The sequence below is a fragment of the Sparus aurata genome, chromosome 12, assembly GCF_900880675.1.
Source record: "Sparus aurata chromosome 12, fSpaAur1.1, whole genome shotgun sequence".
Taxonomy (NCBI): Eukaryota; Metazoa; Chordata; class Actinopteri; order Spariformes; family Sparidae; genus Sparus; species Sparus aurata.
The window spans coordinates 1,774,660-1,801,570 of NC_044198.1; the positions used below are offsets into that span (position 1 = coordinate 1,774,660).

The window sequence follows — 26,911 nt, forward strand, 5'->3', positions numbered from 1 at the left end:
GTGTGTGTGTGTGTGTATATGTGTGTGTGGGTGTGTGTGTGTGTGTGTTGGGGGGGGTAGTGTAGCTGAATTGATCAGAAACTGGCATCATACAAGCCATTAGCAGATGCAAATGAGGGCAGAGCTGGCAGACTGGTTTGTCTCACTCAGTCTTTAACACACACTCTCTCACACACACACGCACTAATACAGAGTCCAACATCTGGGCTGAGAACTGTTAGTGCCAAGTATCTGACAGAACAAACAGCATACTGAGGATTAAGATATTCTCTGAGTCTTACCAGGAGTGGAGCTGAAAACCAAGTTTGTTCTGAAAGTGGCACAAAAGGAAAGATCAGGGGCTAATTAAAATCTAAACATTTCATCCTCTGGGGAGCATTTAGCCAAATGTGACTGTTCAATGTGTCATTTCAAAACAAGTGTTTTGTCAAAAGAGGAAAAGAGAAAGGGAGAGACAGACAAGAAAGAGAAAACAACTTATTAAAACAATGACAAGAATACACTTAAAAAAGCAGAAGAATATTGTCTTACAATGTGTTTCAACATTCGGACAGCACTAAAAAATAGTGTTACAACTTTGAAAAAAAAAAAAAGCACAGACAAACGATTGTGAATATAATCATTTATTGACTCCAGTCCAAGAAATGTAAACGCAGGGTCTATCAAGGTATAAAATTCTTCTTAAATAAGCAATTGTTCTATTTCATATTCATGTAAATTCTTATCATTTCATGAAAATCCATAAAGACTTTTTTAAAAGTGACGACAATCCATCACCACAAACAACCAAACTCATCAAAGAGCTCAATAAGAGTTAGTAGAGTTATCAAAAGCTGTCCAGCAGTTTGCAACCTGACTTTGGCTTCGATGAGGGTGTTGCTCTTCAGTTGTTGTTTATTTTAAATTATTATTTCATCTCCTTTAAATTAAAAAAGAGAAGTGAAACAAGATAAGCGCTTGTTGTAAAGTTTGTACAGATGAAAAATCAGAGAAAGGTTTAAAGGCTTCGGCTGTTGTTTAAGCTGGTATAGTTGAAGTATTGCTGCTATTGCTCCCAATGTTCTGTTCCTGTTGCCGTTTCTGTCGCTGTTTGTTGTCATACGTCAGTTGTTTCTGTTTTGTTGTTGTTAATATTGCTGTGGTCACTCCTCATGTTGTTGCTGCCATTGCTTTGGAAAATTAGTTTAGTTTCCAAATGCTGATAGTTGTGTCCAGTATGATGTCATCCTGAAAATGGTTTCCTCAACAGAAAGGTTGAAGCACCCACTGAGTCTTCAGTCTCCTGGTGGTCTGTTTTTGGTTTGTTTGGATTAAGATGAAGATGATTATAAACCTGAGGCTGGTGAACACAGGGACTCTGGAGAGAGACAAACATGGAGATGTCATTGTGGTTGATTACAGTGTAGTTTAGCGAACACAGAACACATATTCACTCCATTTTTCACTCAGCTAACTGCCTGAGCATTTCTGTTGTAGTTTCAAAAAGTACATGAGCTGTCATCAAATAACAATAACTCTAGTTAATTGTCATGTTTCATCTTTATTTGAATAGCTCACTCTTGTACTTCCATCATCAGCTTCAGAAAAATGTGTTTAATTCCTTTTTACCACTTGCCACAGGGCAAGAGTTGCTCGATTTACAAGCCTGATGTGGCCTTTTACTTTCCCATGGACAATCAGTCAACCAACTTACTACCTTTTTCTTTCAATCATATCCCCTGGAGCTTGCTATGATGTCATTTAGATGGCTTTGTGAACATGTAAATTCAGTAACTATTATGATTTCATCCAAAGCACTTTTAGAAGTTCTTTTCCACGCAGGCACATCAGTCATCCAAAGGGAAATTCTGGTATTTCTTAGACCACTCAATCATTTGGCCTTCTTTCTATCCTGAGAAGTGGTTCAGTAACTGCAACTAGTCCTCATGGTTTAGAATAAGAATTAAAGCGATAATCAGGCCCTCACCAATTTGGTGTAGCTGCGAAGGTGTATGTTGGAGTTACAAGGACTTCCTGCTTCATGGCGAAGCATCGACTGCTACGCCCACCAGGCATAATAGCGGCAAAAGATTTTGATAAGTTTTGATAAGGGTATGGGTCCAGTGTGTTTTTTGTGCGTCTGGTCATGATACATATGCATACCAAATGTTGTGCATGTATGTGCATGTAGGAGGCAGGGCTTCAAGCTTGAAAACTTGTAACTTTCTGACTCAAATCCCTCTTAGTGAAAATGTCACAGTCAACAGAACAAACAGGCAAGGTTTCCTCCAGCATGCCAAGAAATCCTCTTTTTTTTGTGGTCCATGGAGATGTTTCCATTTTCATTGTGCCATTGTTAATCCCTTCTTTTCATTTTTGAACAGTTAATTATGCCATTCTTAATCCATTCTTGTTTCTGAATTCCTCCTTTCAATTTCTGTCCTCAATGTGATTTTTCATTTTTGTTAGAATGTAAATCCTACATAACGGCATTTTAAATTGTTCAGTTTATTTACATTTTGAATCCATTGTTCTTTTCATAAGTAATTTTGAGTCTTGGTTCTTTTTTAATCCTACCATGTGCCATTTTAACAACAATTTACAGTTAGAATTCCTCCAGTTGTGCAAATTGTAATCTATTAGATTTATCATTTATTGTATATATACATTGAGTATCACTTCTACGAATTTAAAAATGCCAGGCTTCTCCAAGTGAGACAGTGATCTGTCCAGAAGTTTTTTATCTGCAATTTGGCTCTCCTCTATCGTAATACTTAGGATCCCTCCTTCTCCCTATTTGGATTTATTCCATCTGTACTGAACCTATGCACCAATCTTCCCATTTTCATATTCAACCACTAGTTGTGCAATGGTGAACTCCTCAGTCTGCCATTTTCAACCCCATCCTGTTTCCAGTGTTGAGGAGACTTAAACTACATGTAGTTGAACTACATAGCTTAATAACAATTTGCTGTAACCTGAGGCTGAATGTTGACAAGACCAGAGAGATGGTGATCGACTTCAGGAGAAAGAAGATGCCTTCACAGCCACTAAAGATCAGGGGGGAGGTGGTGGAAGAGGTGGAGGACTAAAAATACCTGGGAGTTGTAATCGGCAACAGACTGGACTGGAAATCTAATACCGAAGCTGTATACAAGAAGGGGATGAGCAGACTCTATTTCCTGAGGAAGCTGAGATCCTTCAACATGTGCAGCAAGATGTTGGAAATCTTTCACCAGTCTGTTGTTGCAAGTGCCATTTTCTTTGCTGCTGTGTGTTGGGGCAGCAGCATCAGAGCCAGCGACACCAACAGACTTGATAAAATCATCAAGAAGGCTGGCTCTGTACTTGGTCTCTTGTTGGAGTCTTTTGAGACCGTGGTGGAGAGGAGAACACTGAACAAACTGTTATCCATCATGGACAATGATCAGCACCCTCTCCATCACACAGTAGACAGGCAGCTGAGCACCTTCTCTCACAGACTGCTGCAGCTCCGCTGTCAAAGGGACAGATATAGGAAATCTTTCCTGCCACACGCCATCACACTGTACAACAACAGCTAAAACTCTGGTCATAACACAAAGTCTCTACGCACTTTGGTTTGTACACTCTGTTCACCGCACCTTATATTTTATCTTGCACTACAGTTACTCTGCTTATTTATACACTTTTTATACATTTTGTACATTTTGGTATATTACTTTTTTCTATTGCTATTTAATATGTCTAGGTTGTTCCTCTTATTTCATTGTGTTGTTGTTGTCTCTGTGTGTAATGCTGCTGCTGCACCATAATTTCCCAGCTTGGGATCAATAAAGTCTATCTATCCATCTATCCATCTATCCATCTATCTATCTATCTATCTATCTATCTATCTATCTATCTATCTTGCTGGTAGTTAAACTACATTCATATTTCGTGCTGCGTCAAGTAATTCAACTACTTTTTGGGTCATTTTTTGTAGTTTAACTACTCAATTTACAAACTACAATTTTGGCAAATAACATGAAATATTTGTATATAAAAAATAACTATATGATATAAATTTCATTTTATTTTTCTTTGAAAAAAGGCATGATACCCCAAGCCAACACTGTGTTAGGCCTTGTGCCCTCAGGCACATGTCTCAAACAAAAAGACCAAGAGAGGCCTGTAGTTGAAGCCAGAAGCCAAACTACCAGGACCTCAGCCATGAGGAGCCGCAGGACAAAGAACAGGGCAAAAGGGCCCACAAGGTGTGAAAGCCGCGTCACAAGTTGACCTACCCCCAAGACGTTCACCCGGTTCCTATTGGCTGTGAGCCCGGAAGCTCTGCCAGGATCACAATGACGTCACTCCCACGTTAAAAGTTCACAGATCATTCCTGCCCTTCGTATTTCCCCAGGAGTTTATGTTGTGAAGAGATTTCCGTTTCACGCAACCGCTGCCATAAGGGTACAACTTTGAGAAACGTTTTTCACTTTGCTTCAGCTAACTTCGGTTCCCTCCTCACTGGACGAGACAGAGACTGTTTTTGTTTTACGTTCATTTTTGTTCGGACATTTGTCATTATTGTTTGGATCCAGGAAAGCTGCACAACCCAGCCATTTCCTCACCGCCTGCAGAAGGGAGAAATAATCTTCAGAAGGAGATGAAACCATCCCTTCCATCGAGTCCACACAACGCTGTGAACAGCCTGCTGTCAGTTTTTAGGACGCTAAAGCTGACCCTGCTCTCGCGGTCCCGAACGAGTTGGAGCTTCGAGTCAGACGGGCACCCACGCTACAGCAACAAGCAGGAACCAAGTAAGAGTCTTTTGTTTTGGCAGAAACAGATCGTTTATAGCGTGGTTTTCTTTGTTGTGCTTTTATTTTGCTGTGAAAAGACCACCAGGTCCGATTTATGGTTGCCTGTGCTGTGTGCTAACTGTGTTTGCTACGCTCGCTAGGAGCTCATTCAGGCTAATCCAGCCTGTACAGTCTTGCCGCCGTGTGTGACCACAATATGTCGTATTCCGGTTCGATCAGCGGATGATAAACAAACCTCAATTCTGCCACTCGAGGGAGAGACATGGTGCACCACATGGTCATTGTGTTTGTTTCTTTGTTGTCTGCTAAGCCCCCGCTTAGCTTCTTCCCTCTTTTACTAACACACACACACACACACACACTAGAGCTGTCCCAAATGATTATTTTTCAAACGATTAATCTAGTGATTATTTTTTCGATTAGTCGACTAATCTAACGATTAATTTAACGTTACATGACCAAACAAAAGTAACGTTGTAACTGTAACTGTCGTTGGTAACTTATATGAGGAAAAAAATACCGCAGTTGTAGGCGGAGCAGCATCTGTCCTCCCGCCTGTCCTACCAACTCTTCGTCTCATTTCTGCCCGAAAAACAGCGTTCATCACAGGCAAAAACCTTTAACTCACTCAAACGTAACTCTTTCACCTTCTAGGATGTTTAGGGGGCCGGGTTCTCAATCACTACACATTATAAACACCTGGGAAACACCCCGACGTCATCATCACGATGTGTACCGTCACGTCTCTTTAGGAGCCGCAGCGCAGCTTTCTGTGTGAATTACATGACGGTTCATCTTTATTCCAGCGGTGCTTTGCACTGTGTGAATGACCAACGGCGGAGAATTGACGAACCGCCGCTGCAGCGTTAATGCAGCGTCTCTGTGTAAGAGGGGCTATTCTCAGCCTCCGCAGGTACTACCACTTCCTGTTTGGGACGACGCGTCGACGCAAATTATTCATGTTGACGAATTTATGTCGTTGATTACGCCGACTATGTCGACGAATTTATGTCGTTGATTACGTCGACTATGTCAACGCGTTGTCCCAGCCCTAACACACACACTAACCGAGATACACGTAATCTTATGGGCGATCTGTTGTAAACTTATGGTTAATAACCCCGCTATAACATAAGAAGTGTGTCCAGCATATCCCCTTTATTGACTTTAAAGACAGACTCTTTTCGGTAGCATGGCTACCTTTTGGGGACTGTGGGTATTATCCCTTTAAAATCACGGCTCGTGTGACCAAACCGCACACGAGACCAAAGACGGCGCAACCGCTGCCTTTCTCAAACCTTGCACGCATGTGTAGTGATCACCTTTGGTCGATACAGTCACTGCCGCCACTTTTGAATTCCAGGTATATGAATCAGTGAATCTAAATTCATCACCTCAGAATCTACGTTCTCACGTGACACAAAGTCACGTCCAGTGTTTTCTGTAGTCTCTCCGACAAGACTTCCTAAGTCATGCCCACTACTTTGTAGTCCACCGAAGTGACTTCCCAAGCCACGCTCGTCCATCTTTGTAGTCTTTATTGGGGACTTCCTGCCACACACACACACACACACACACACACACGCCTCAACCCAGTTACATGTTTGGCTTGCTTATGTTTTGATGTTGCTAGCTGTTGAAGGAAACTGATGTTATTTAAAGAGGGGGTTTGTTTTGTGGAGAAAAGCTTTAATAAACACTGTTGACTAGGGCTGCACAAAAAATCGTAAAAAAAATCGCGATCTCGATTCACACATACACGTGATCTCATATCTACACATAGCGATTCTGAAGCATTTTATATCTCGAGCTGAATCACAAATGCTCCTATTTTCCTCCCGGATTTTTTGAAGCGTCCCCAAACGCAGCACTGCCGCTGCCTCCGCCCTCAACCTGTGGTAAAGCATCTTTACAAAACGTGATTCAGTGGCGGAAGCCCGCCTGCAGTTAAGTGTATGGAAGGAGTGAGTGAGAAGCCGTTTTTAGACGGGGCAGCAAGCCGCCAATCTGCCCGTCCTTTTGGCGGCTAGGTCCGCGGTTTTAGACAGAGGGCGGCAAATTGGGGGTCTGTTTTGGTCCGCCGATTTCCCGCCTCGGAGGGTAACCTTATTTCCGCCTCGCCTGCTAGATGAGCAACTGGACAGCCGCTGAGATCAGGAGATGCTAGCGTCTCCTGGATCTCTAGCTGTATGGTTGTGTTAGCTTGTTGTTGTAGCCACAATCTAGGAACGGTCGCTACTTTGAAATTAAAAGCCCCCCGCTAAGAACCCAGCTCTAAACTCCAATGGGGTGTAATGTAAAGCTCTTATTTTGAAGACAAATTCGTTGTCAACTGCTCACAGCCCAACGTCGGGCTTCACGTCACATGTTTACCTCAACCTCTGAGGCGGCTTTTGGAAAAGGAAGAAAATTATGCCTCCGTTTTAGAAAGCCGATCACAGCAGCTATAACATATCACCTAGCTTAAGATACGGCCCCAATAAACACTGTACAACATGAGGTATAAAAGGATGCCCTCTCATCTTGGGAGACTAATTTTTGTATTTTTTTATTTGTGTAAAAATAATTTCTCATCCAATGATAGAACTTGAAATGAACAAAAAAACATTGCTTTGGCAGAGGCATAGTAGTATCTGCCATACTATCATGTTTTTTTTTTGTTTTGTTCAAGTTCATCAGTGCAATAAACATAAATAAACATCGTGATTCACATTTTTTCCAGAATCGTGCAGCCCTACTGTTGACTTTAACTGAGCAGCATCTGTGATTATTTTGCACAATCCCATATTGTAATAGATGCTGGTTGAGATGGTCAGTGCCCGGATTCACGCCTTTCCTCTTATCTAATTATTGATATTTTCATAATATTTACAATTTGATTAATTTTCAGGCTTTGAGACTTAAAAGGTAAATCATTTGATTATTTATCCCTGATTTTAGGGTGGTTCCCCGTGTTCATTAATGATTCATAGTAACCTAGGTTTCATTTATCAACTATAATGATTTTAATTAATTAATAATATATTAATTACTAATCAATAATCAATATCGATTCCCAACAACTGCCTCTGATTGGCTTGCCCTGGCAGCACTCAAATGCTTCACAGAGTGGGCAGGTCTTTGTGCCAAAGAAGGCAGTGCTCATATGGCACAGGCACGTCATGGACGACCCTCCACTACCCCTGATGCGCCCCGAACGCACCAACCCAACCACGGCCATATTTGAGCATGTACATGTTGGATATAGATGCATCTACCGACATGACCTACGTGTTCACATGTGAGCCCTATAAGCTGAAAACAACAATAATTTTGACTTTTTTCGACTTTTTATTTCTTCAGGCATTTCTTCAGGCATGTGAATATTTTGTAGGCTTTTATATTTTGTTTCATATAACTACATTTCTCCAGGGGTAGAAATGTAGTTTGTTTAAACTACTGCCAGGCTGAACTTCATGTAGTTTTACAAGTTACGCTTGCAAAGTAGTTTCCCCAACACTGCCTGTTTCCATTTAATGCTTACATTGCACCATCTCAACAGCTTCTCTGTTTACAGTAACTAGTGCAGTGCCCGTAGGAAATATGTATTGCTATAGAAAAGTGGGAGGTAAAGTAGCTTTTTCATGGATGGCCAAATGACGCTGTGTTTGAAGGTGAGACGTCAGGGATATTTAGGTTTGTTGTAAAATCCGATATTCCAGGGTATAATTGGCCGTTTTTTATTATTTCTGATTTTGCCATAATATTTAACCTTAAAAACCATTTACCTTGCCTTGCTTGGTGTCATTATTTTCAGCACAACCTTACATGTGTGACTGTACAGTTATTTTTTCATTTTGACAAACTGTTATAACACACTGGACCTTAAATCACAAAAAAAACATAAAATCCAAGTAGATACAATTTAGATTTTTTACTGTGAAAACCACAAATATGTTTAACGAACTATTTGTATTACTTAAAATGCAAATATATAGATTGCTGTTTGCTAAAAAAAAATTGAAATTTACAAAGTTATACGTAGTGATATGTTTCCCCCAGCTCCTTCCTGCCTGCTGAACATTCAGCAGTCTCCTCTTTGTTTTGCCTCATTAAACAAAAAAAAAACCAACTCCACTACACACTAAACTAAACACTACATAACACACTAACAATACACTCCAAACACGCTTAATGTCACAAATCTCTCCACTCTCAAAACTCGCTATCTCTGACGCTGTCACCGTCATTGTCCCTCCGACAACTTTCCCCCGTTCCTAGACAACCAAATCAAGTAGTTTGCCATTTAACTTTGTCATTGGTTGGTGGGGTCATGAAGCAAACATTTCCTTGCTTTGTGAGAGAAGCCCGTTTTGACCGTTTCTTCCTGCACCAAACGCGCAGCAAACGTGACCGCAATGTTCGCGAAAAAGCATGGCAGACATTATTTATCATAAGTCCGGTTTTACTTGGCCTATCAACACGATTTAAAAACTGGTATATAGTTTGAAGGCAGCTCCAACACATACGTCAGAACCGAGACTCACGGAGGCTGCGGCTTGCTGCTACGTCAGAAGGCCAGCTCCACCCTGGGATGCCCTCTTGACTCAGTGCAGGTGGTGGGAGAGAGCAAGATGATGGACAAGCTACCATCACTGCTGATGCAGCAGTCCAACCCCTGCAGGTCACTCTCATAGCACTGGGCAGCTCCTTCAGCAACAGAATGATACACCCTAAGTGTGTGAAGGAGAGGTATCGCAGGTCCTTCCCTCCTGCTGCTGTCAGACTGTACAACCAGCACTGCTCCATGTAGACCTCACCCCGTACTCTACACTGTGCAATAAATCTGTACAAACTCATTTCATCACCCATATTTATTACCTATATTTAAAATCTGTATATAAATATTTGTTGCTCATTTTTGCACTATCCATGTAAATATGTACATTTGTCGATTCTATTCTATTTTTCTTTACTTTTTAATACTTTTTTGTCTATTTTTCTATTTCTCTGGAGGAGAATTCTGATTCTGATCTTAAATTGGTCACGTGACGCACTGGCACGTCTGTCGGCTCAGGAGGAGGTGGAGGAGGTGGTGGTGGTGGTGGTGGGGGGGGTGGGCAAGCAGCTAGCTACACAGAAACATCCACAGTTTGTTGTCCTTGCGTGTCCGGATCTCCTCAGACCCGAACAGACTCGGCCAGGACTCGTTCAGTCTCATGAATCCACAACAGTCAGTTTAAATGCACAGAACAGAACAGGACCGAAACGCCAGCAAAATCCCGGCCTACCTTGCGCCCTGCAGCTATAAATCTGCTTGTTTCTTAAGGTGGGGGGTGACGGTGGGCTCTGCAGTGATTGGCTCTGGTGCGCACGTTGCTACGGTATGCAGTGATTGGCCCTGGTGCGCACGTGACTATGGTGGCTATGGTTAGCAATGCTAGCGGAATTCGTAAAGCATTTCTGAAATTATTTATTCACGGTATCATTGTAGTCCAAACAAATGCGAAGTTATCACCTTTGAACCACGCAGCAGCCACGTTGAAACTCATACCAGTCAGTCTGATCCTGATCCGCAGAGATATTTTAGGAACACACACATACACACAGACAGACAGACAGACAGAGATTCCTTGCTTTTATAGAGAGATAACCCCTTCCTTTAAATTTCAATACTTCATTGAGTAATTTAAATCCCTTGTCCCTTGATAACTGTCTGATTAAATAGTTTGAATCTCCACTCTGGCCATCCTTTATGCTGCTTTCAGTCCCTCCTTCTTCCCATCTTGATTCACTCCATCTGTGCTGAATCCACCAGATTTTTCCTTATTCAGTCCCTCATGGTGCCATTTTGAGTCCCTCCCTCTTGCACTAGCAGAATGCAGGTGTTGTTAAATCCACCTGTTGGAGCCTTTTCATTCTTTGCATTAATTATTTGGAAAATGGTATATGGTAATGGTATAAAGTAATGCTACTGATGATGAATATGTATACTGAACATGAACTATTATTTATCATGATTGTTTTTTGTTACTCAGGTCCCTCCTCCGAGCCAGGCCATCCTCCTCCTCTGATAAGGGAGAGAGTACAGCTGGTTTGGATTTTTGTCTGCCCATTGTGTTGAAGGAGTGAGGAGTGAAACAGTTTATCAACCGCTAAATTACGTTTTTTATTTGCTCATTGTTTGAAGTCAACCCAGAGGATATTACTGTTTGTAAATAAATTCAAAACCTTTTTGTTGAAACTAGAAACATCTCCGCAAGTGCTTATTATTTAGTGAGTCGTAGACCTCCTCAGAAACTACTCTGACGATTTTTGAACTTTTTTGTGTGCAAGAGTAGCAATATCACCACCAAAAAGACTTTATGATAAATTCTTTGTTTCACTTTTTCACGGTTTAATTGTTTCACTGTTTGTGTCACAGGCATATTAATGTGTCTGTATCTCAATATCTCAAAACTTCCTTCAGTCTTTGAGCATTTCTGTGTTTCAGCCTGATAATCCTAGGCTCTGTCTTAATCACTCCCTAATAATTAGAAAATCCTGATAATCTGCTGCTTAATCAGGGCAATTCAGCTGACTGACAGCGTATGCACACGCGCACACACACAGACACACAGACACACACTCTCTCAGCAGTTATCAGCCTTGTGAATGACTTTGAAGCAGATAATTCTCTGTGTCTTAACATCCACTAATTACCAGCAGCTGAAAAATGCTGCAGGAGTCGGATTCAGCTCCTCTGGAAATAACACGATACACAGCTAATAAACACACACACACACACACACACACACACACACACACAAGGTGGCATATTTGTGTGTCTGTATCATCAACGGTCACAGGCTTTTCTCAGTCAGCAATGTGGATCCTTAGTCTCGATCAGATAAGAAGAACATCAGTCTACATTTATATAAAGACTGAGTCTGTGGCTCAGGGGTAGAGCTGGCATCATCTATCGTTATCGGAAGGTTGCTGGTTCGATTTCCCTGGTCTGCATTTTGTGGGGCAAGATGAATGCCAAACTGCTGCTGATGTGCTGGTCGGCACCTTGAATGGCAGCCAATGCCATCAGTGTAGAAATGTATGTATGAATTATTGTAAGTCGCTTTGGACAAAAGTGTCTGCTGAATGCCCTAAATGTAAATGTAAAAGAAGTGTACAACATTTACTAAAATCCTTGTCTTACTCAGAGTCAGATCACAACACTAATATCAGTTTAATCTCTGGACACAGAATAATTTAAGACCTACATTGAAGAGCTATAGAATAAAATGTAGGTCATAAGACTGAACATTTTTCATTTCTTATTCATTTTTAGCCACAAAATGTAGGGGGGACCACCATCCAGCAAACCCAGTGCTGATAACTGATGTTTTCACAAAACAGTATTCATGACTAAGTTTTGATTGCTGGTACTGGAGTGTTGTTTTGACAAATACCACTTCATATTAAAAAACACATTTTATTGATTATACGATTTTATGGTCAGGTTTCGATTTGACATTCCACACTGGGCAGAAATCAACACCCCCCATGGGCCTTCGCGATTCCCTTGGTCCGCACCAGTTCTAAGTCAGCTGCTAGGCACCATATGTATGTACATATATATATGTGTGTATGTATATACATACATACATACATATATACGTATATACATATACATGCACTTATGTATACATATACATATACATATATATGTATACATATATATATCAGGGTTTCCTGCAGGATAAAACTTTGGCCAGGGGGGTTGGTGGCCGAGAACCGGAAGGATAAAAGGCTGGTAACGCTGTTACTGTGATGATAAATGACACTTAAATATTGAATCTGTGTCTATAATAACTACACCCTGACATGTAAATGTGACATCTGTCTTGGTTTATTTAATTTAACTTAAAATTTGGACTGCATAATATATGAATCAGAAACAGAAATGCTTTACAGCAGCTCCCATTCAAAGTCAAGAATATGCAGAAAAATAATAGTCGTAATAAAAATGATAATAATAATAACAATAATAATAAATAATAATAATAATAATAATATTTATAATAGAAGTCTACTGCAACTGTACTTTTTTTTACCATTAAATTTTATTTTATACATTATCATATTTTAAAATGTTCTGTCATGGAGTACATCACTTCACTGCTAACAGAAAAGAAAGCAGCTCACTGCCAGTTGCAGCTTCTTATCGTGATCTGCAGTCTTTGTAAATTTTTTGTCATGATTGGTATTATTAGTACTTGGATTATCAAAAATCCCAGTGACATGTCAGGATGTGGTTATTATAGACAGATTCAATATTTAACTGTCATGTGTCATCACAGTAACAGCATTACATACATTAGCAGCTGTAAACACAAACACATTATAAAATACATCATGTGGTCCTCTTTAAACACTGGGTGGAGGTGTATATTTTGGTAAATAACCGCCGGTTCCAAATTAATGCTGAGTCTAATTTATTTAAAAAAAAAAAAAAAAAAACCATCAAGGAAGAAGACGTACGGAGCCCTACGGAGCCCTGGAGGTGACATGGATAGTTTGGAGGTGACATGGAAATTTTTTTTTTTTATCTCGCGAGTGCGACTTACTATCTCGCACGCGCCAGTTACTATCACGCACGTGCGACTTGCTGTCTCTCGAGAGAATGTGGTCTGTGTGAGAATGTCGTGGAAAATTGAAGGTATTTTAGTAAATGTAGGTTTTCTGTCACAACTTTCACATGAATATGATATGCACCTGCATCCATTGTTAATCGTTTGTCCTGATTGCCAGTTGTGACTGCTGCAACGTTATTTCATGAATTAATTATAACCAAACTACTATTACCTTGACAACTCCTCCATCATGGCTAGCCTAATAGCCATTAAAACAGCTATTAAAATGGCTATTAAAACACCTGGACACTCATCGTGGATCATCAAAATACCTGTTACATGTACCTCTTACCATTACACAATAACAATAAGCCACTTTATTAACTTTAATTAATTAATTAATTAATTAATTAATTAATCAATTAAAATTCTGAGATGGTCTCGATCCATGATAATAAGCCTGCATTTAACCGACTGCACTGTTTAATTACGTCAAAATGCACTTGAATTAATATCTCGCACGTGCGAGATACTAAGTCGCGCGCGCGAGATACAGTAAGACGCGCGCGCAAGATAGTAACTGGCGCGCGCGAGATAGTAAGTCGCACTCACGAGATAAAAAAAAAACATCCATGTCACCTCCAGGGCTCCGTAAAGACGGGACGACCACTGACACTGCACAACTTTTTTCTTCGCCTTTTTCGCGTATCGTGCTGCTTTCTGTCAGTCATCACACTGATGATCGCCATGGCTCCGGTGCAGCACACTTTCTGTCTTAAAATATGCAGAGGAAAACTCGGGAGAAGCAGCCGCTAGGTGTTTCTCTGCTGACCCCAAGAGAGTGAGAGATTGGCGAAAAAATAAAACAGAGCTTCAGCGTTTGTCCGAGGAGGACAGCAACAGGACCAGGCTGCCTGCTGGAGGGAGGAAGAAGGCTAGCGAGGAGCCTGAGATAAACATGCGGGGATGAGTTATCAGCAAACTGGCATGCCACAATTGAGTGTCCCGCAAAATGATCAGGGCGATGGAGAAACAAATGTACTCCACCGTGAGTGACAGCAGAGATGAGGAGTTTGCAGCGAGTGCTGGTTGGATAAATCGTTTCCTCCGCCACACCAACTTCACTAGCAGAAGACAAATATTGCCCAGAAGGATGCCAGGGAATTCACCGAGATGCTGGCGAAATTTGTGAAATTTTCATCCCGGATTTTTGTGCGGAGGGAATTAAATGCCTATCCCAAATAAACACCTGGTCTGTTAAAACCTATTGGTGGTTAATGGCGCCCCCCCCCCCAAAAAAAGCGGATTTGCATGATTCACGAGGGTCGCATTTTCATGTCGCAAAATCTGGATTTCCGGAAAAATCCGGAAAAATCACATGCCTGATTAGTTCTCAAGCGCTGCCGTGTCACTTGCATGCATTGCATCTTTTTTTTTTCCCCGACATTCTAGCCCGGGCGCTACAGATTTCAGGCCGGGCGGGGCGCCTGGCCAAATAAGGTCTGCAGGAAACCCTGTATATATATATGTGTGTATGTATATACATACATACATATATATATATACTAGGGCTGTCAAAGTTAACGCGTTAATTGCGCGTTAACGCAACTTCCTTTTAACGCCGTTAATTTTTTTAACGCGCGATTAACGTTCGGTATTAAAAAAAAAAGGAACGCGCATTGTTTGATTTATGGCTGTCAGTGGCACCTGTAGTCTTGATCTAGAGGGCGGCAGAAAAATAAGAAAGGGAATCAGAAGAAGAAGGAGCAGGGTTGGCATTCGGGGAAAACACGGTGGACTGAAAAGCGAAAGTGAAAGTTAATGGAGAAAGGACTTATGAACGGCAAATTCACTTTCAAAACACTGCCAGATGGTTCGGTCGATAGGACAAAAGTTATCTGCACGTACTGTCAACATGAAATGAGTTACCACTGAAGTACGTTGAGTCTCAGATATCATTTGCAAGCCAAACAAATGGCAGATGCAGAGAGTCCCCCTATATGTATGTATATGTATATATATATGTATGTATATGTATATATATATATATATATATATATATAATATGATAATATATATAATATATATATATATATTTAAAGGTATATTATATATATATATATATATATTTATATATATATATATCTATATATAATATTATAATATATATCTATTATATATATATATATCTATATATAATATATACACAGACAACATACATATAGATACATATATATACATACAATATATACACAATTTATATACATACATATATATATAGAACATATATAATACATACATACATATATATAGATACATACATATATTACATCATTATATATATATACATACATTATTATATACATATATAGATAACATACACATATATATATACATCATATATACAACAACATACATATATATACATCATATCACTACATATAGATATACATACATATATACAACACAGATAATAATACTTAGATATATATATTATATATATATATATAATACACACATATAATACACACATATAAATATATATAATTATATATATATATATTATATATATATATTTATATCTATATATATCTATATATATTATATATTATAATACACACCATATAATATATATTCTATCTTCTATTATATATATTATCTTCTATCTCTTATCTCTATATCTCCTCTCTCCACACCTATAATATACACACTATACTATATATATATATTAACTATATAATATCTCTATATTATATATAGATTAAATATATATATATATATATCTTATCTTTATTCTCTCCCCCACACACCACACATACACCTATATACTATATATATATATATATATGTGTATGTGTGTGTGTGTGTATATATATATATATATAATCTATATATATATATATATCTATCTATATATATATATCTTCTCTGTGTGTATCTCTTTCTCTCTATCTGTGTGTATTCTCTCTTCTCTCTTCTCTCTATATATCTATCTCTCTATTCTTCTGTGTTTGTCTCTCTCTATCTCCTATCTCTTATCTCTCTATCTCTGTTCTCTCTTCTCTCTTCTCTATCTCTATTCTCTGTCGTCTTCTCTCTCTCTCTCTCTCTCTTTTCTCTGTCTGTCTCTCTCTCTCTCTCTCTCTCTTCTTTCTCTCTGTCTGTCTGTCTCTCTCTCTAGTCTGTCCTCTTCTCCTCTCTCTCTCTCTCTCTCTCTCTCGCTACTTCTCTTCTTCTCTCTCTATCTCTCTGTATAATCTTCTCTATATCCTCTCTCTATACTATATTATATACACATTGTATATATACACACACATTATGCCAAATTCGCCATTATAATAGCAGTCCGCCATGGAACAAGCGCGCCTGCTTTTAAAGGGAATGTGACATGACGCTCTGATTGGTTTATTGCACATCAGCCCAGACCACATCTATGAGTAATGTAGCTACTACAGACCAACCCATTTTAGATTTGCGTCGGGCAAAAGAGTCATTTATCCCGCCGGCATAATAACAACAGCGCCTGAGATCCACCCACAAAGCTACTTGCGTTTTGCGCTTGATACCTGCGTTTCAGATCGTTAAGATAGAGCCCTTTATCTTCTGACATACTATATATATTAGTATTAGCCTATATGTTGCGCAGCAGCTGGGCAAAAATATCTGTTTGCAAATATATGTACGTTTAGAAACAGTGTCTTAATTACACAATGTCAGGTGTTTATGAAAAAGTACTAATATCAAAGGATACACTGAGAGCAGACCTTTGTTCCATAAATATTGACATTGGTACTCGTGTGAGTGGCCTACCTACTTTTGAAACTTTCAGTTGTTACGGCCCTTAGCCCATGGCTGTGTCCTGTGTGTTGCAGGTTGCAGGGGATGGCTGAATGGGAGCACCTGGGCCTGGCTCTGCAGCTGATTTAAGCCGGCTGGTTTAAGTCCTCTCTCTCTCTTTCCTCAGGATCGACACCCTGCTGCTGCTGCTCTTTTGTTTGTTCTGTTCTTTTCTGCACCGGACAACATGCACCCAACATTTGACACCACATACAAGCACCCTCTTACACCACTGATATACACTTCCACACTTCATGGTACATTTAATTTGTGTTTATAATCAATAAACATAACTCTTTTGTTTTCATCCCGCGTCAATTATCCATGTTTTGTTGCGGCCTCGGAGCCAGTCGTAACACAGTAAAACTGTTTCTTCAGTAAAGGCTCTCATCACTTCCACTACTAATTAAAACTGACAGAAACAGATTTAAACAACAAATTGATGGTGTTGGAGCCGTTTCCTTATATTGTTTTTATTTCTGCAGTGTAGAAGCAATGTGTTACTACCACCTTCTGTACCATGTCTCCAAGAAAGGGCAAAGAAAGAGAATAGAAGAAACCAAGTCAGCCATACAACCAAGATTAATAAAATATCAGTAAGCATCAACACCAGTTATGGCAGCAGGAAACAAACTGAGCAATCTGAGGCTTCTGCAAAGATTTGAGACACACGCACACACAGATACAGAGAGAGAGACTGGCTGGTCGCTACCCCCTCTCTCTGGTCCAGCTTTAAAAACCTATTAGTAATCACTCCTCGACTCTCAGCGGCTCTTTTCGCCCAAACGACTTTCATCCAGTCAATCTGCATAAATCTGCATTAATGACCGATTTTCCCTCCACAGAAAACACATGTGCTTTAAAAAGTGTCTCCTTATCTGTCAGCTTTTAGAGGAAACATTAGAGGGCAGAGACACACATACAATCAATCTGACAACAAACACATACAAATGCACAATTGCTGCCTCTCTTAACATCAGATATTTCATGGCAAATACACTACTACAGCAACACTTACAAAGGAAATATGAGTGTTGGACTCACTAAAAAAATGCTGATGCCGCAGTATAGGCTGTGTGCATCCTTACAATGTTGACCATTTTCAAATTCATGCAAATGAATCTAGTATCTAATGAATGTAATTTTTCCAACCTTCCATGGGGCTTTTGGTTTCTAAATCAATTTGCAAAGACCTGACATGTGCTTAACACAGCTAACGCATCATAGTGAAAATTATTTTGCTGACTTCAATGCAGAAGGCAGTTTGAGCATCACAACAGCATAGAAGGTGTACGCTTTTATGAGATGATCAGGGCTAGAACACCCAACACCAAATGATAATGGGTACATCCCATTACCTTTACTTGTTGTTTCCTGGCTCCTCGATCCTTGCTTGAACCAGAAGTTGTTCTTGTCTACCATCCTGCAGACCGTCTCACAGCTCTTATTTGTGCTCCAAGGAGCAATCTTTGAGGAGTGTTTAACAAGGAGACATGAGAGCAGCATTCACAAAAGTCTTTTTACTGAATGACATGCCCGGTTTGACATGTAATATAATTTCAAGTTTCCATTAAAGATTTGGCTTAATTTCTTTCCAGATTTCAAAAGACACTATAATCACATTTTGGGTTAGCAAATAATTATCTTCACAACCAGAATATCCATGAATACACAGGCAAAAAATTAAAAATACCAATTTGAATTAGATTTGCATTTTGTCCATAGTTAACTTGCGATTAATCGCAAATGGAGAAAGGACTTATGAACGGCAAACTCACTTTCAAAACACTGCCAGATGGTTCGGTCGATAGGACAAAAGTTATCTGCACGTACTGTCGACATGAAATGAGTACCATTTAAGTATGTTGAGTCTCAAATATCATTTGCAAGCCAAACACAGAGAGCCCAGCATGCGTGCATTAATGTAATCAAATGTCTCTTCAGTTGTCGACCATCATCAGAAATGGATGTTGCTTCAAGTGACGTTTCAGGGGAAAGGACATCTCAATTTTTTTTAAAACATATTTCTTCATTTCCTCTTTCCATTGTTTTCCTTGTACCTCTACACAAATCCTCATCGGGAGGGACTAAGACGTGTTGAAAAGACGCAAGTGAGATAAAAGATATTTACACTCTTTTCAAGCCAAAATCTTCACTGTAGCTATTAAGATTAAAGCATTAGCACACCCCATCTAAAGTGGGTGCAGGAGCTACACTGCTGTAAATAAACTTAAAAGGGTGTAAATAACTTCTTTTCAAAACCGTTTATGACCTCAGGGTTTCTGGAGACATGGATTATGTGGGAAAAACTGTATGGAGCCATGTTTGTTGGGCAAAGGGTTACCCTAACCCTTCGGTTGTTTTGTTTTGTTTTTTACATTTCAAAACATTCCCATCTGGGGCCAAAAGGTACTCAAGCAGTAAAAGGTACATGTTCAGTTTTTCTATATGTAAAGGTAAAATATTAGGGAACAGTGTATGTTTCATGTAGAACCAGCTAAGACTGAGTGTTGAACTTTGAATCTCTCAAAACCACTTGTCTGGTAACTCAGAGAGCACTTGTCCTTCGGCCTGCAGGTGCAAATCATCTCCGTAGTGCTTCAACTGAGGGAACTACCTTAAAACTCAGTATTTCCTCCAGATTGCCGTGGTTTTGCAGGATTTAGCAGCACACAGTTCAGCGAGCTCCGTGACAATCTTGGCACATATGCCCCGAGTGCACATGGCTTTTATTTATATGATAATAATAATGGATTGGATTCGTATGGATCTGACAGGGTTCCAGGTTCCATTCATTCACACACAGCCATACTGGTGGTGGCAAACTACGATAGTAGCCACAGCTGCCCTGGGGCAGACTGACGGAAGCGTGGCTGCCATTCAGTGCCTACAGGCCCTCCGACCACCACCTCAAACATATAGCAGTCATACACAATTGCTCGAGGTGGGTGAAGTGTCGAACGACCATGATGCAGTTGGCCGGGGGGGATCGGACCACCGACCCTCCAAACATAGGCCGACCCACTCTACCACCTGAGCCACAGTCGCTTTCCAATAATTTGTGTACTTAATCTCATCTATGTGCATGATAGGGGATATTCTGCCTTGTTTGACTATTTGGCAGTTGTTATGAGAAGTTTTCTTCTGGAAACTGCGGTAGAAAAATCTATAGCTGAAACTCTCTTAACAATACAGTGTGCATACAGTTGCACTGTCATGTTGTTGTTCCGTGGCCATGTTAAATAAACTACTTCGACATAAGTCATTGGTGGCTCTTCTTCATCTCTCCTGAATGGTCAAGCGAGCAGGAAATCAACAACAGAAATCTGTTGGAAAGACGCTTTAATATAAAAATGCTCAAGTAATTAAATATCAGAAAAAAGAGCTGGTCGATCAATCTCTGTGAGGGGGCCCAGAGTTTGTTTTTTCAGACCGAGTTTGGCTAGATTTAGGTAATAAAACTAAAGCTAAAGTTGTATATAGTTCAAAGGCAAACAGTTAACTGAGGTCAACTGGATTAAAGTTAGGCCACAGCGATTTCAGCGGCCACAAAACATTATCATTAGCACACGCTAAGATACATATGCGCGGGCTAGCTAACATTAGCGACCGCTCGCTAGCACATAATTGTAATTATGCACACACACACACACACACACACACACACACACACACACACACACACGCGTGCGCGCGTGTTGTTGGGCAAGTTACTTTCATAATGCAATATATTAAATTTTATTATGTGGCTCAAGGGAAATCTCCACTAACCCAACGCTACTGGGAGGCAAGAGAGGAGATTCTTGCTGAAAATCTACCAGGTACTGATAAAATAATTTGCCTATACCATAAGCATGTTTCTTGTCCTTAAAGTCTTAAAATACATTTTAGAAATAATATTATTAAAACTCATTAAATACTTGAATTGACAAGGTGTTTATTTCAGCAAAATCATTGTAGCAGAAATGTTCAAAGTTTAGGTCCAGATAATGTACCAACATTTCTGCCCATTGAACCCAATGAGGGCCTCCAGGTTCCTGCAAACGCCATGGCAAACAGCTTTAACATTATTTAACCTAAATGGCAAGTGCCTGACCAAGTGTCTGTGTTCCCTAATTTGGCCTGTTTATATTTTGAAAAATTGCAATTAACAATCCATCTAATATCAACACCATACATACATCTTGAGGTACGTTTAAGACATTTCTGTTTTTAACATACATCTCTGCAATTTTCATGTATGAACCATTGCCCTGTGCGGGTTGCCTTATATCTGTGGTGAATTCTTGTAATCGCAGAATCCTGGAGGGTCTGATGAAGGCAACTAGGCAGACCCACCTAAAGGTCAACAATTCTGAAATTGTGGAATTTACCACGGAAAGAGAAATAGAAATAATAAATGATAAAATAGATTTTTCAAGTTACATCTGGATGTCACAAGGATACACAAGAAAGCAGGTCCCACTGACTGAAAGATGGAACAATTTCTTCTCTCGAGAGCAGTCCAAATAAGCAAACATCTCTGTGGCTAATTAATGTTTAATGGGAAGTGAACTGCATATTATTCAAACCAAACATAACCCAAATGAAAAAGCATACTTTTGACACTGATGATCTGAATACTGGCTAGGTGGTCACTAACTTAGTGGGTAAATGTCAGCCAATGTGAAAACCTCATTCAGATATCTCATAAGCACAATCTGTGCACGAAAAGATTCATATATCTATTGTAAGATCTGAACATCCAAACCAAAAGAATAATTTCGTATTTATAAGCGAGCATAATAAAAAGATTATAAAATAATAAAAAAAAACATTTGAGCAATATAAAGTGTAAAAAAAGATGATTAAATAAAAGTTGAGGAATGTTTATAATAAATGTGCTTCGTATTGAAGTGTATATTTCATCAGGTTATTAGTGACACTTACAGTTCAACCTTGTCTTACTGGATTTAGCTGGTCATGTTAACCGGAGGCTAATCATTAGAACTGTAGCAACCCCATCAACGTCCATCACAGCAGGAAGAGTAAACAACATCACAACAGGCTCACATACCTCCTTTATATTGGGAGGAGTTTTATGCCAGACTTAGTCAGGGTTCAGTGTGTGTCTGTAGGAGAAAAATGTTTTAAACAATATGGTGAGGTTTTCATCTTAATTTGAGGTATATATTTCTATATATCTTTTTTTTTTCTTCTTCTTTTTTTTCTGAATGGTTTAATCCTGACAACCTGTACCAAACTATTATTTGGACTGATCAAGACTGGCGAATGGCTTTCAGCAGTAGAGCAACAGACATCATGAAAGATTGGCATTGTCGCAGCTGTTAATAGTTGGCCAAATAAAATCATGTTAATATGGTTTAGTTAACTCACGTTTAAGATTGGGGCCGGCAAACAGGTTTCAAGCATGTTCGAGCATACATGGATGATCTTACAACACTTACTACTACCAAGGCCTGAACCGTACGGTTGTTGAGAAAGCTTCAAGAGAATATCGAGCTGGCCCCGGATGAAAATCAATACAAGTAAGTCAGGAAGCATTTCCATCTTCAAGGGAAGCTGAGAGACCAACGTTTCTACATTGGGAATGAGGCTATTCCAACTGTCTCTGAAAAACCTGTGAAGAGCCTGGGTCAGTGGTTGGATGCCACCCTTAAAGACTCAGAGCAAGTAGATCAGATCAGGAAGGATGTAGTTAGTGGACTGAAGATCATTGACAGATCTGCACTTTCTGACAAGTTGAAGCTGTGGTGCATGCAGTTTGGACTACTTCCACGTCTCATGTTGCCACTTACCATTTATTAAGCGCAACTCTCTAAGATGGAAAAAGAGCCTAATCAGCTCATATGCAAGGAAGTGGCTTGGTCTTCCCAGGTGCCTCAGCAGTATAGGGCTCTATGGAAAATGAGTTTTAGAGCTACCCATCTCCAGTATCTCAGAGGAGCACAAGTGTGCCAAAGTCAGACTGGAGATGATGCTAATGGATTCCAGAGATCCATTTGTAGTCCAAGCTGCCCCCAGACCGACCCCCATCTTTAGCATCTAAGCAGGCAACGGCAGCCCTCAAGCACAGAGATATTGTGGGCCAAGCGCAGCAAGGAAGGAGCGGTCTTACACTCGGGGCACGTACACCTGCTCTTTACCAGAGACGCAAGCTTGTGGCGGAGGAGATATGCCGGCAAGAGGAGGCAACAAAGTGTGCCAAAGCGGTCGCTCAGGCCAAGCAAGGCCAATGGATGAATTGGGAGGGAGTGGAGAAGGGGAAGATGTCCTGGAAGATGTCCTGGAAAGAACTGTGGGAGATGGAGACATTCAGAGAAAGCTTTACCATTAAGGCTGCCTATGATGTCCTTTCATCCCCCAAAAATTTCAACCAGTGGTACGGAGAAGATCCCACATGCCCCCTATGCCAGACCCCAGCAACACTCAAGCACATCTTGGTGGGCTGAAAGACCAGTCTCACTCAAGGTCGTTACACCTGGAGGCACAACCAGGTGTTGCGGTGTCTTGCTATAGTGCTGGAAGGTCGACGGGAGAGCGTGAACGCACTCCCTCCTTCCTCATCCCATCGGCCGACAATGACATTCGTCCAGGAAGGGCCAAGCCAGACTCTCCACTTCAAGACCAGACGTTGGACGGCAAGGCGGGGCACGTGACTGGAAGTTGTTTGCAGACTTAGACCAGAGGCTTTGCGTTTCAGCTGAGATCGCATCAACCAATCTCAGACCAGACCACGTACTATGGTCGGCCTTACTCCAGTTTGTCTACATCATCGAAGTCACAGTGCCCTGGAAGTATGCAGTGGAGGAGGCCCTCGAGCGAAAAAAACTGAGATATGCCGAGCTGGCAGCCAATGCACAAGATCGAGGCTGGACAGCAAAGGTCCGACCGGTGGAAGTAGGCTGCAGAGGGTTGTGGCCTCATCTACAGCGAAGCTCCAACGGGAGATGGGAGTGCGAGGAAAGGCCCATAGGCCGGCAGTCCAAGGCCTCCCCGGGGCTGCGGAAAAGGGGAGTCAGTGGTTGATAAACCGGAGGATGCCATCTCTCACTCGACCATCCCACAGAATCTCTTAGCAGCTTGGCTTCAGTATGCAACTAGGGATATCAACATCTAGTCCTACGAAACAGAAATGTACTGATCACATTCATGCTCCCTAGTGAATGAGCACATTTAATTTACTGGCCCTATGACCTCTACGTAGCACTACAATCAGAACACACTGATTTCTACTGTTACATTAACTGACAAGAGCTGGACTTAATAAGAACTGGGCTCAGACTTAAACCAACACAACAACAAGAAATGTAGTTGATTATGGAGTCTTATCCTCAGGTCATCAAGTAATGATGCTTTGGGTTGATGTTGGACCCAAGAGACCAGCACCAGTATTTGATGTCCTAGACTCATCAATTAACTACCTTTCTCTAACATCACGTTTAAAGTTACGTAGCGTTGGTAAAGTTGAAATAAAATAATCCATCAGATGAGACTCTTCTACTGTCTCAAGCCTCCTTTGTGGAAAAAAAAGCCCAACAGATTCTGCAGCAAAAGCTTTTTACACTGAAAGCCATCTCTGGTCTCTTGTGCTGCCATGTTGCCACAGCGACCGTGACCTGGATAAGCTGCTCGGAAATAGGGGAATGATGGATGAATATGTTAACTTCTGAAAGTAAATGTTTTTTAATTTGTTTTTCTTTACAGGCTCTGCAGAGTGAAATATAACCAATAGCCAAACAAACTGTAATATAACACACACACACACTGAATTAACTATTAACACACGCTCTAACAACAAGCTCATAGCCCATCAATCACACACACAAACACACACACACACACAGTCTGCTGCATGGCTGACTTTCAATCAGACGCTGAGAATCCCATCAGCATTCACAACAGGTGTCAATACACACACACACACACACACACACACACACACTGACTGTTTCTGCTCCTGCATTTAAGACATTTAAAGCTGTGATCTGAGACGCTCCTCATGTTCAAACTGAAGGCCAGATATTGAGTCGTTTATATCAAGTCAGTTGTACTGTGGTAGTTCACAGGCCTGACTTCAGTAATGTGCACTTTTACTAATTTAGTAGTTCTCTACCTTCATACATCTGCAGTCTAGTAGTTTACTTGTTCATCAAGTCAGTACTTCTGTAGTAGGGATGGGAGGATATCAAATAATTAGTCAAAACACTGAGGATAACTTGATTGCAGTGAATTTCTATTGAATTGAAATATTCATGGATATCCTCACATGAGTCAGTACGTTTACATGACACTCAAGACAACCGAATTACAGGGTTAAAGCCGTTTCACACCAAGTGCGAATTTCCATGCGGATTATTCGCACGGAAATGTATAAATAATGATTTCATGGGTTATAATGGGAGCTTGCACACCGGGGCGGAACTTTCGTGTGGCAAAAAAAAAATCCGGAGCCACTTTGTCGTCTGCGGAATTCCGTCTGCGAAACTGTACGGTTGACCAATGAAATCGCTTGCTTTGTAGACGGGAAGTGACATCATACAACGCAAACGATTTATCTGATAAAATGAGCGAAAGTTTAATCATTCTGGTGTCCCAGCTAGAGCTTAGATCTGGCCCAAAAAATCAAGCCCGACCCGAGCCTGTGCACGTTGTGTCCGAGCCCGGCCCGGCTCATTAACTGTAATTATGAGCCCGATTTATTTTTTAATACGTGGGCTGTTATAATGACGTTCTCAACTACAATTCCATGTTGTTTGAACCACATAAATATGTTTAGAATTATCTTAATGAATAATGCAACACGTGCCGCACTTAATGCACTCGACAAAGCCGACATGTTATTATCACTGCCCATTATTTGTTTAAAATGGTTCCACAGCTCCGACTTACCTCTAAACTTGCTCAAGTTAATTCTCCTGTTTTTATTTTTTTCTTTACATCTTCAAGCTCCATGTTGCACTTAAGTTACACAATCAGTGATGCCGGTAACGCGTTACTCTAATCTTACCACTTTTTGCAGAAACTAATAATCTAACGCGTTAATATTTCCAAACCAGTAATCAGATTAAAGTTACTTATTCAAGTCCCTGTGCGTAACTATCATTTTTGTCAGTTTCCATAGTAAAAATATATATTTTCGCTTTCTTCTTGCGTCTCGGGGAGTGATGTCACGTGTGCGACAAGTCATGTTTTCAGCATGAGGATAACTCACGTGTAACACCACGCAGCGACACAAACACACACAACAATGGAGGGAGGAGAGAGATGCGCGTTTTCTAGCTGGAAATAAAGTCATTATTTTGAGTTTTAAAAAAAAACAACAACACACAAATGCTTGATCAAGGACCCAGCCAATTACTATTGTTATTAGCCGGCTCTGTAGGTGCTGAAGAGCTTGAGCACTCCTGTCAGATAATGAACCACGACTTTTTTTCGTTTGGTGCGAAATTAGAACACAAGAATGCGAACATTTCGCACCCGACTCAATGTGCATGCTTAACATGCAGAACATTGCTGCACAGATATCCCGCAAATCCGTGCCGCATTTTCGTATCGCACCGGTGTGAAACAGCTTTTAGTCTGACTATGAACGGACTTTTAAGATGCATGTATACACCTTAGTCTGACTAAAATCGGACCGGAACGGAGTTCTCATAGTCGAATTAAAGCACCCAGATTATTCAATTGATAGTCACATTACTCCTGCATGTATATGTT

General features: G+C 40.4%; 1 protein-coding gene across 3 annotated transcripts in view; it reads right to left on the minus strand.

Moving 5' to 3' along the window:
* Window positions 1–607: 607 nt before the first annotated feature.
* The window catches only part of mbd2 (methyl-CpG binding domain protein 2), a 62,103-nt gene continuing 35,799 nt past the window's right edge, over window positions 608–26,911 (minus strand). The window contains exons 7-8 of one of the 3 annotated variants that reach the window (XR_003986254.1): window positions 17,169–17,364; window positions 608–1,357 (exon numbers count right to left, since the gene is read on the minus strand). The gene's annotated coding sequence lies outside the window, so the exon portion shown is untranslated. Of the gene's footprint in view, window positions 1,358–17,168; window positions 17,365–18,549; window positions 18,659–26,911 lie in introns of all 3 variants that reach the window. The other 2 variants (XR_003986255.1, XM_030436432.1) reach the window with 2 other exon arrangements.